The sequence below is a fragment of the Gekko japonicus genome, unplaced genomic scaffold (assembly GCF_001447785.1).
Source record: "Gekko japonicus isolate JY-2015 unplaced genomic scaffold, Gekko_japonicus_V1.1 scaffold694, whole genome shotgun sequence".
Taxonomy (NCBI): Eukaryota; Metazoa; Chordata; class Lepidosauria; order Squamata; family Gekkonidae; genus Gekko; species Gekko japonicus.
Genome location: NW_015177028.1, coordinates 614388 through 626031, shown reverse-complemented (window position 1 = coordinate 626031; position 11644 = coordinate 614388). Strand labels below are relative to the sequence as shown.

At 48.3% G+C, this 11644-nt stretch overlaps 1 protein-coding gene and 1 pseudogene across 2 annotated transcripts in view; both read left to right on the top strand.

Moving 5' to 3' along the window:
- LOC107124397 overlaps positions 1-1690 on the top strand; it is a 3501-nt pseudogene extending 1811 nt beyond the window's left edge.
- The window catches only part of ELF1 (E74-like factor 1 (ets domain transcription factor)), a 124936-nt gene that overhangs the window by 26062 nt on the left and 87230 nt on the right, over positions 1-11644 (top strand). The window lies entirely within an intron of this gene.

The following is an 11644-nucleotide window of genomic DNA, read 5'->3' as shown; positions in this document are numbered from 1 at the left end:
AGGAAGGGTCTCTTTGGGGTACCAATCCAAGGGCAGAGTCCTTGGAGGGAAGGCTTCTAGAGGGTCAAGAAGTGGCTGTCGGCATTTTGATATGCTGTGCTGAAAAGTTGCATGGTCATGGTGTGTTCTTGGGGGTGGTGGTACATAGCTGGTGCATAGTGGAGAAGGGCTGAATCGCTCCCAGGTTATTCAGCTAAAGATTTTGGTGGTAATAGAGTACGTGTGTGTGTGTGTGTGTGTGTGTGTGTGTGTGTGTGTGTGTGTGTGAGGAGTCCTCCTAGCTTTTTCTTCTGAAGATCTGGTGAGGCTTTGTCCTGCTCAGCGGGTTTGGAAACAAGTCCCAGGCCACAACAGGTCCCTCATCAAGGGTTCTAGGGGCTCTAATCCAAAGTCAAAATCCAGGGTCCAATAGCACAGCCCAGAATCATAGTCCAGGGTCAAGTAGCATTGTTACGAGAGCTTAAACAAAGCAGGTAACTGGCAGGATCATCAGCAGGGTGGCAGGCAAATGAAGGCTGCAGCCTTATACAGGGAGTTGCCCTACAGGGGTGGCTGGGTCAGGGCCGGCCCGAGGTTTTTTCGCGCCCTAGGCGGGGCTAGCTTGTGGTGCCCCCCCCCATGTTTGAGCTGCCGCTAACCCTCCTCCCGGGCCGGCGGCAGCTGCTTTATTATATATGTTAGAAATATATTCTAAAGAAGGAAAGGGGAAAGAAACGAAAGCTAGGGGCTTAAATGAGAATTGGGACACAAGAAGGCCAAAGAACAGGGAAGGAGGAAGGGCATTCTCAGGTGGCCTCCTGGGGCTGAGGAGGGGATCCCTTCCCGGAGATTTCCCTGGGCGGTGAGAAAGCCCTGGCGGAGAGCAGCTTCCCCAGCCAGACCACCCGCCTGCCGCCCCTCACCTACACGGCCGCTTCTCGCTGGAGCCGGCCTCCTCCTCCTCCTCGTCGAGCGGTGCCAACAGCACCCCGCTGTGGCCCGAGCCCCTCTTCAGCCTGGTGAGCGGCCTGGTGGGCGGCCTGGTGGGTGGCCTGGTGGGCATGGCCAACCAAGCACCCCTCTCCTTCCCAGAGGCATCGAGCCAGCCCTTCCCCAGCCCATTGGGCTCCTCACTGCAGTTCGCGCTGCCCGCCTACCCGCCGGTGGCCAAGGGCTCCTTCCAGCTGCCCATCATCCCGGACTACCTGTTCCCACAGCAGTCGCCGGCACCAGGTGAGCTGGGCAGTCTGGAGCAGAAGCCCTTCCCCAGCCCGCTGCCCTCGCTCACGCCGCTCTCCACCATCAAGGCCTTCGCAGCGCAGAGCGGCGGTGGTGGCGGGGGCCAGCAGGAGCATAAGAGCTTCTTCCTCGCCGACCCATCGTCATGCGGGGGGGGGGGGGGAAGAGGCAGCGGTGGCCAGGGCATGCGGCGCGAGCTTTTGGCAGGGGTGGGGGGCTCAGTCCGGCGCCCCCATGATGGCCCCGCACTCTAGGTGAGAGTCTAGCTCGCCTAGTGAGCGAGCCGGCCCTGGGCTGGGTTCCATATCAAACTTCTCCTCACATGGTAATCATAGGAGTATTGGGGCCCAGATTCAGTGGTGACTTATTTGTCTTTCCGAGCATTTCCTTAGCAGAGGAGAGTCCTCAGGCCGCCAAGCGCACACTCTTGCAGCTGGTCAATGCCTTAGCCCTTTGCTTTCTCTACTCCTGAGGAGCTTTGGGAGACTGTGGTGGGTCTGGTTGTGGGCAGGTTCATGCAGGGACCTCCAGGCCTGAGGGGCCCTGCTGGCTCAGAGGGCAGTGTGGGTGCTTGCTCAGGTTCCCGTTGGGGGGAGCACTGGAAAGTCCTTCTCACTTGGAAGGTCTCCGAAGCAGTGTTCCCTCTGAGTTAATGTGAGCTAGCTCACTGTTTTTAAGCCTCCGGCTTACCCGTTTTTGTCTCAGCTCAGAAAGGAGGGCTCCGGAGCAAACTAATTTACTCACTCACAGCTTCAATGTCAGTAGCTCACAAAGTAGGATTTTTGCTCACAGGACTCCACAGCTTAGAGGGAGAGCCTTGCTTTTCTAAGGCAGGGCTTGGGGGCAGGTTGCCCTCCTCCGAGGACTCCTCTTCCCATGCTGACCCAGGGCAGTCCATGACAGTCTTCCCCGAAGACATACAGAAGCCCAGGCTAAGGACAAAAAGAAGAAGAAGAGAAGAGATTGGATTTATACCCCGCCCTTCACTTGGAGTCTCAGAGCGGCTTACAAACTCCTTTCCCTTCCCCTCCCCACAACAGACACCCTGTGAGGTGGGTGGGGCTGAGAGAACTCTGACACAAACTGCTCTTTTTCAAGGACAGCTTGTGACTGACCCAAGGTCACATCAACAGGTGCAAGTGGAGGAGTGGGGAATCAAACCCGGTTCTCCCAGATTAGAGTCCGCGCACTTAACCACTACACCAAAAGAGGTGGCTCCTGGCTCCCCAGCTCCCCAAAGCCAGCAGCAAGTGTAAGAAAGTTAAGACCTTAATCAACACTCAGAATTATATAATTGCATGACAAATCAGAACTTGAATCTAGAATTACAATATTTTTTTTCTTCCTTGTCTTATTTATTTCTTTATTAGGCATTCAGAGTTGGATGAAGCTCAAATCTTAAAATAGGCAGTGACCTGAAAGAGACCCCTAAATAGTGAGAGTAGATGTATGGATGAAATATCTGAATTGCTACTGAAACACCAGAATTAACCACGTTTTCTGGGTAATCACGAGCCATCTCTGTGTAATAGCACACCTTGGCACTTGTCCTTTTCCCCCTGCCCTTACTTGGGTGCAGGTTGTTCTACAATACCATATAGGTTATCTCCGTAATGTTTTGGGTACTATTGAGGAGCCGTCCCCAGTTTTTGAATGGTTTTAACTGCCTCCTACATCTAGGAATTGATTAATAGATACAACCCAAGCTATTTCTAGGAATGTCACAATGCTGTTTGTTTGCGTGCTTTGCACAGGGATAATTAAACAGAAAAGGCATGTAGCACATTCATCTGAATGCTGGGCATCAGAGTAATAGTAAAGGCTAATGTTAAGATAGAGTAGGTGTTTGGTGAGGTAGTTGTTCGCTGAATTACTATTCTGGTGATAAACTATAGATGCATCCACTGGGAGTAAAGGGTGCTCATTTGAGTTTGAATCCCTTGGTACATGATTCTGAGATATTGATAGTGTTCTTCTTTTAATTTTAGTCCTTTATACTGTGAGGTCTCTCAGCCTGGGACTGGTTCTCAAGATGGCTAACAGATATGAACCTGCCTGACTGCTATGGTAACCCCGCTGTTGGATCCCCAAGCATCGAGAATAAATCCACGTTTTCAAGAAAAGCAAAATTTATTTCAAAGCGTTGAAGACATACTCAAACACGTTCTTTGTTAGAACTGGGGATACACAGGTAGGGCAAGCATAATAAAGGAAATTCAAACAGATACATATCCAATGGATACTATTCCCGCTGGCGGGTTAATGAAACGGTTGCGTGCCCAGTCCATGGGAACCAGGCAGAACATCAGACACAACACAGGTGCAGTTCTCATGAGATAGCAATAGGCAAGCATTACAGCATCTTCTCCCCCACACATCCACCAGTAGTTATCTTATGCATTCCAGCACAGAAGCAGGATAATAGAAACAAGCCGGGTGCAACAGGGTAAGGATATGTACACAGAGGTCACAGAAAACAGAATGGCAGCTTGCTGACACCCGCCCAGGTTAGGCAGGTGCAGTTGGGGAGAGGGCCTTCTTGGCCATGGCACCAAAGCGCTGGAGCTCTCTCCCCCAGGGAGATTTATTTGTCCCCCTTCTGTTGCCGTCTTCCGCCAGCAGGTGAACACGTTTTTGTTTCTTTGGCATTCCCTCAGTGCTTCCTCCTTCCTGACCAATGTTTTTAATTGCTGTTTTTATGTCCTTGTACATATTTTAACTCTGTTTTTAATTTATTTAAATGATGTTTGTGTGTGTGAGTGAGGGGTTGATTTTAATGGTTTTAAAAATGTGGTTTTACCATGTATTTTTTAAACTGTTTGCCACTTTGATGGACCTTGTGAAAGCCAAAAGGCAAGATATAAATTTTGTAAATAAATAAAAGATAAAGGAATAGGTATTCCTGTACTCCAGTGATGCCCTCCAGGTAGTCTTCTCTTAGGTTCGTTTATACGGCAATAGTTTTTAGTCACAGAGTTTTTCTGTGCTCGGTTCATTCCTTTGGAATGGTCTCTCCAAGCGGGTATGGAAGGTTCTTTCATTCACTGCATTTTGGAAGGCATGTAAGATGGTTTTATTTTATTTGGCGGAGGGTAAACTGACTTGGATGACTTTTTAAACTTGTGTATATATTTTTTAAAAAAGCTTTGAAGAATGATTACATTTTGTGACATCGCCAGTTTTGTTGTTTTGTTCGCCGCCTTGCGCCAAAGACCATGGTATTCACTCCATGGCACAAGAAGAGCCTCATTTGCCATCAACATCAACTAAAAGAGCCGCATTTACTTCCATCTCTGGCAAGAGGCCTGCACCTAATGGAGGCTCACAGCTTACCTGTTGTTCTAGCAACAGCCATTTTAAGGTGGGAACCAGCTGCCAACCACAAGCCCCACTGGGCCTTGCCCACTTTCCAGAAACATGAGGCAGGTGCCACATTGGGGAATGGTGTTCCAAAGAGCCTCAGGCAGCATATCGAAGAGGCACGTGTGGCCTAAGGAGGCAAAGCAAATATAAAGACTTTAATTAATTAATAAAGATCCACAGTAGAAAACACAATAAATACTCTTAAAGGAACAATCTGTAAAATAAAAAAGACACATGCACAAAGAACCTTGTGGTTACTTCTAAAGCCAGTATCAGTTAATTAAAATTACACAGTGAAATCTGATTATAACACAGTTGGCTTCTGAACAATAATGTAGTTTTGTGTGGCTGTTTCCAAACTATGCCATAGAGTTGTAAAATGAAGCTAGGGACAGACTAGAGGGATTTCTCTACTAACCTGAAGTCCTAGGGCTGCAGAAAAATACAAAAAAACCCCAGAACCCTACATGACCATGGGTTTTATATGATTGGGCTCAACAGCTAGAAATTGCTTTGAGTAGCCAACCAGGCAAGGTTTTCTGCTCCGGTAACCAGAACTGTGCAGCTGTACGTCCAAATTTTCTTGGTATGGTGACCTGACAAGACAGTTACAGCATGTCTGTTTTTCAGCTTTTTGTCATTATAATGACTGAAAGTTCTATTCATCATAAAATCGCCTTGTTAGATTATCATTCTGGATTTTGGCACAGGGAATCTCCATCACCAAGCCCCATGCCACGAGTCTCAGTGTTTGGGATTCTGGAGATATGAAAAAGTTATCATTGCAGATTTGGTGAATACGTTTTATGAATTTGCAAAGTTACAGGGTCTTAAAGAGCATGTTTTAATCAATGGAAACTGAAATGTGGGCAAACTACACAATACATCAACTGAAGTGTTGTTTTTAAATCCTTGAGTTACACTTATGGTCACACTACTGGTGGCCATATTGTGGTCTCCCGAGAGAATGTAACACTACCACGAGAAGGCTGTGCTAAGTCAGAAGTGCACATTTGAATCCACCCGTAATTACAGATGGGCGAGGGGGTGGTTGCTGTCTGGAAAGGTGGTGTTCCTGATGGATTTTAGACCATGTCTGGCCCTGCTTTTACGTATGGAAAACCTGCAGGGAGAAAATCTGCTGGGGAAAGAAATAATTTGGAGCAGGGATGCAACGGAATAGGAAGGGGTTCAGTTTCCCCTTTCTCCACAGTGTCTACACTCCCAGTTACCTCCACAAGAAGTAGCTTTTCCTCATCGGCATGGGCAGTCAGGCTGCCATTTCATGCATTTGTGCATAACACATAGTTTGGGTCCAGTCTGTGTTGGGAGCTGACACCTGGTCCCGACTTGACCCTGCCCTGGCTGCCTGAGCTGAAGAGGGTCAGGGCTCAGACTCACCCATGTGAGGGAGGTGGGGAGAGGGCGGTGACTGGGACCCAGGCGGATCATTCTGGCGCAGTCGAGGATAAGGCAGGGAGCCAGACAGAGGCGGAGAGGGGCGTGGCCAGAAGGCAAGGCCCAGCTCAGACTTGGGGAAAACCATAATGGGAGAGGTTAAGAGGCAGACCTGAGCAGCAAGGGGAAGGAGCAGGGCAGGGACCAGGCAGTGGAGGGAAGAGGCAAGAAAGCCTTCCCTTCCCTTCCCTTTTATAGCCTAGCAGGCCAGGTGAGGGTGGGGTCGGGGAGCTCAGACCTGTGGGGGGGGGAGTGGGAGAAAGTGTGGAGTGCCAGTCCTTCCCATTTCTGAGGCCCTCGTTGGTGTTGGGATGGGGGATGGCAGGGAGACCACCTCATGAGTGGGGGAGCCTCACAGTCTGGAACCACACCACAGAGTCAGTGGTTCCCAACCTTTCCGGTATGCTGACCCACAAGTCCAAATTTACATGTTATGGTGGCCCATTGATTTATTGTCACCTGAATTTTGGTGCTTTAGGTCTTTGGCAGTCTTTGATTTTGTGCATTTGCAATGCAAGTATGCCTATTTTATAACTGTTAGTTGAGGCATCCAAGAAAACTTTACTTAACACCATTATTAACATAATAGTTAAAATGTTAAAAGTTATTATTTATGGAATGTAAGAACATCTGGTTGCAGGTTATAACTTCATTACCTATAAAAATTTATTCTAAAAACTTAGCACAGCCCATAATTTGATCACCGTCACTAGAAATCTAACCTGGTACCACATTTTGAGGATGTTTGACCTCAAAATATGCTGTATAGTCAATCACATTTTTATCCCATCCTTCTTCCAAATACCTCAGGGAGGTGTACATCTTATCCTCCAAACTGCCCTGTAAGGTAGGTTAGTCAGTGACCACCCTGAGGTGACCCCCTGCATTTCATGGCTCAGGAGGGATTTAAATCCGGGTCAGTCCTTGTCTGACATGCACCACATTTCCCCCCATTTAACACATACAATGAATGTATAGCTCCACTCCCGCCTTAGCACTTTAAATAAAATAACCTTACAGTATTTTTCTGCTACTGCAAGAGAAGTCTCCTTATATGATTATCTGGTTAGGAGTGTGTCAAACATACTCAGTAAAGGGGGACTCACTGGAATCTATAGGACTGTCTGGATTGGGTCAAAGAGCAGAAAATTCATTGCCATAATGGCTGCCGAACACTAGACTTCAGAGTACAGCCAACCTTTTTTGGGGGGAGGGTTTCTGCATTTTAAATAGTTGCGTAGCAGGCAGAAATTCAACAGATGAAGCTTCCCACAAAAGGGAAAGATAAAGTTAGGGCAGATTTTAAAAGAACAAGAGAAGTGTTTTAGCAAAATAGCTTCAGGCTAACTAATGGAAATTTAGCTAGATTCAAGTCCAGTAGTACCATAGAGACCAACAATATTTTCAGGGTGTAAGCTTTCAAGAGTTAAAGCTCCCTAAATCAAAAATTAGCAGGATTGGAGGTATGAGTCTTTTTATTCCAGTCAAAAGGTGGGGAGGGGTGTTGTTAAAGGATGCCAAAGTAACCCTGCATATTGTAATCAGCGTAGTTAGAGCAGAGGGCAAAATGCTTGGGGGCAGAAAATTAGCATCCATAGTGAGATAAGAATCCTATGTCCCTGGGAGGTCCATTGTTCTGAATTTTTGAATGAACTCAAGTTCAGCAATCTCACATTGTAATTTCCCCTTGAAGTTTGTTTGAGGATTGCCACTCTTGGGTCAGCAGTGGAATGTCCTGGAAGATTAAAATGTTCTCCCACTGTTTTTTGAGTGTTGTGATTTTTAATGTCAGATTTAGGTCTATTTATGCTTTTGCAAAGGGTCTGACCTGTTTGTCTGATGTAGAGAGTGGAAGGGCATTGCTGACATTTGAAGGCATGTATATCCTGACCTGGACAGCCCAGGTTAGCCCAATCTCAGAAGCTAAGCAGGGTCAGCCCTGGCTAGTATTTGAATGGGAGACGACTAAGGAAGTCCAGGGTCATGACACAGAGGCAGGCAATGGCAAACCACCTCTGAATGTCTCTTGTCGTGGAAGCCCTACAAGGTCGCCATAAGTCGGATGCAACTTGATAGCACTGTCCATGTTGGAAGATGAACAGGTGAATGTATCTGAGATGGTATGGCTGGTGTTGTTGGGTTCACTTATTGGGTTGACAGAGTGAATATGGGGACAGAGTTGGCATCTTGGTTTGCTGCAGACCCTGGTCCCAGAGTCTCTGTCCATGTTAGGAAGGGTATTGCTGCCGGTGAGAAGTTGTTTAACGGTTAGGTTTGCCTCCCAATGCCTGTGAGAGGGAAGTATCCTTGTATGGCATAGGTTGTACGTTATTGATAACGCATTGAACCAGTTTGAGCTGAGAGCTGTATGTGACCACCAGTGGTGTTCTGTTGCTGTTTCATTTGGGCCTATCTTGTAGCAGGTTATCCCTGGGCGATATCATTCCAGCTTTGTTTCCTTACTGCATCAGATGGGTGCTGTAATTCCAAGAATATCTGTTGTAGATCCTGCAGGAAAAATCTCTGTCTGAGGGATCAGAACAGACGTGGCTGTAGCATGGAGTGTGGCTGTAGGCAGTGGATCATTTGGCGTGTTTAGGACAGTGACTGGAGGCATGTAGATACGTTTAATGATCAGTAGGCTTCTGGTAGGAGCTGCGGTGGCTCAAGTGGTTAAGACGCTGAACTGCAGGCTGTGGAAGGTCAGTAGTTCAGCAGTTCGAGACCCGGGTGCCGCATGATGGAGTGAGCTCCCATCTCTAGTTCCAGCTCCTGCCAACCTAGCAGTTCGAAAGCAAGAAATTGCAAGTAGATAAATAGGGACCGCTTCGGTGGGAAGGTAACAGCGTTCCGTGCGCCTTGGTGTTTAGTCATGCCGGCCACATGACCACGGAAAACGTCTTCGGACAGCGCTGGCTCTTCGGCTTTGAAACGGAGATGAGCACCGCAACCCTAGAGTCGGATTCGACTGGCTTTCGAGCAAGGGAACCTTTACCTTTACCTTTTTAGGCTTCTGGTATAAGGTGGTTTTTATGTTTCCATGATGTATTTGTACAGTGCTGTCTAGAAAGTGTATTTATTGCCTGGATTGAAATTGGTAGCCATGTTAGTCTGTCTGTAGCAGCAGAAAAGAGCAAAAGTCCAGTAGCACCTCAAAGACTGGCAAAAGTCGTGGCAGGGGAGGGGCTTTTGTGAGTCACTGCCCTAATTTTCAGTGATTTCAGTATCTGAAGAAGTGAGCAGTGACTCACAAAGCTCCTCCCCTGCCACGAATTATGTTTTTGTCTTTAAGGTGCTACTGGACTCTTGCTCTTTTCTGGTGAAATGGAAATCAGCTTGAGAAAAGCAGGGTGGGCGGGAGAGGGAACAGTCCAGCATTACAGTCACCCAGTAATGACAGCCACCTCTGACTTGTGACGTTTATGGAGCTGCTTATCTGGCTATGAGGGCCCTGCCCACACGAGAGGCTCCCAAGTTCCCAAGGAGCCCTTCCCTTCCCTCAACTAGAGCATTGGAGAGGACTTAGAAACGCAGCCCTTCTAAAGCCCGAAACCTACTTTTGGGGTGGGATCCACAGATTGGGAAACACTGCAGCAAAACAGCCGATGTCATGTTTCATCACTGTTTTGCAACGTCCAGTGGCAGCTGCGAGCTGAAAGGATTCTCCTTATACAAACATGGCTTTATGGGTGTGGCCTCCTTTTAAAGATGTGCGTCTCTTAAAGTGTCAGGCGAGAAGGCCCCAAGACTGGCAAGAGGCAAGAGGCCCGGCCTGGCTCCTCCTTACTAGTCTTCATTTGCCCTGCCTGTATGGTTGCCAGCTTCCAGGTGGGGCCTGGAGATGCCCCAGAATTAAAACTCAACTACAGACACAGTTCCCCTGGAGAAAATGGCAGCTTTGGGTGGTGGAGTCTATGGCATTTATACCCCACTGAGATCTCAGTCTTCCCCAGGTTCCACCCCCCCCCCAATCTCCAGAAATTTCCCAACCCAGGGATGGCAACCCTATACCCTGGTGACACCTCTGGCTCTTGGGGGGGGGGAGCTGATGGGGCTGATGCCCCCAGACGGGGGGGGCAGGCCAGTACAGCCCCCCCCCCCCCATGCCTGCCTCTCATGAGCTTGGCCCATGGTACACATTCTTTCTTTTCCTAAATCCTTTCTGTAGGTTTGACTTGCTGGTTTAAATCTGTAAAAAGTCCATTCCCTCTCCTCAGTGCCTAGTTTCCTTAGGGTTTCCAGATCTTTTCCAGACAGCCACTGAACTGACAGGAGATAAAAATGTCTTTTCACTGGTTATGGTTTTTCTCATTGGTGTGTTTTTCTCATTGGCAAGAGAGTTATAGCAAGAGTGTTGTAGCAAGAGCTGTTCTACCAGGCCTTTGGTTGAAGCCTCGGCCGTTCAGCCATTCTCACCCCCCCCCGCCCATAGCCCTGTCCATGATTTTTTTAAGCCTCGGCCCTTCAGCCCTTCTCCCCCCCCCCCGCCCATAGCCCTGTCCATGACCCCTTTCCCACTGCCCTCGCTGTTCTGGATTTTACGTGGGCACTGGAATTTCTGAGGGTAATTATTCTATGAGGCATGGGTTTTGGTTTCATCTGCTGCTGCTATTTGTTGTTTTATTGTTTTTAGTGTTCATTGGTTTTATGTTGTGAGCCACCAAGAGCCCATTCTTGGGGTAGGATGGGGTATAAATTAAATAAATAGATAAATAAAAGAAAACGTTGCTTTTGCTGTCTTTGAAAAGTGCAAAGGGGCTGTAGCTCTTCCAGTGCTATGCCTGCTCAACTCTTTGGCCAGTGGTCCAAATTCCTACAGCTTTCAGGGTGCTCTGTGGAGTTGCTTCTTGGTTTTTAGTTTTTTCTTCCAGCCAGCACCAGAGGATTTGTCAGGTGAAGACATGACAGCCCTAAACTTTTATGGAATATGTTTCATTAATCCCTCCTTGCTTCAGCTCCCATAATTCATTGTTTTCTCAAATGTTGTCTTATCCTCCACTGCCTGAACATAAGAACATAAGAGAAGCCATGCTGCATCAGGCCAGTGGCCCATCCAGTTCAACACTCTGTGTCACACAGTGGCCAAAACCCAGGGGTAATCAATAGGTCCACCAACGGGGCTAGAACTCCAGAAGCCCTCCCACTGTGGCCTCCTCCAGGCGCCAAGAATACAGAGCATCACTGCCCCAGTCAGAGTGTTTCATCTGTACCTTGTGGCTAATAGCCACTGATAGACCTCTGCTCCTTATCTATATATCTAATAGCCAAGTTGCCTCCTCTGTGCGGATATCTAAATCCACACATTGGGGGCACATAGGGGGCAGAGAGATTTTCCTTCACACTTGGGGCAGTCCCCAGGTGTGCAGAAAAATCTGAAAAGTTAAAAAAACTATAGGGGGGATACTTAAATCCCCCCAAAAGTAAAAAAGCATTCCCTGCACATGCGCAGAGAACGCACTTACCCCTGGGAACTGTGGCAGAGCCACGCAGTGCTCACCGTGGTTGGTGCTGGCGGTGGCAGCGGGGGTGGAGAAGCGGTGGGGGTGACGGCTAGGAGCCACAGCCGTTGCCACTGTCAGAGACGGGGGGGGGGGGGAGGGCCGGC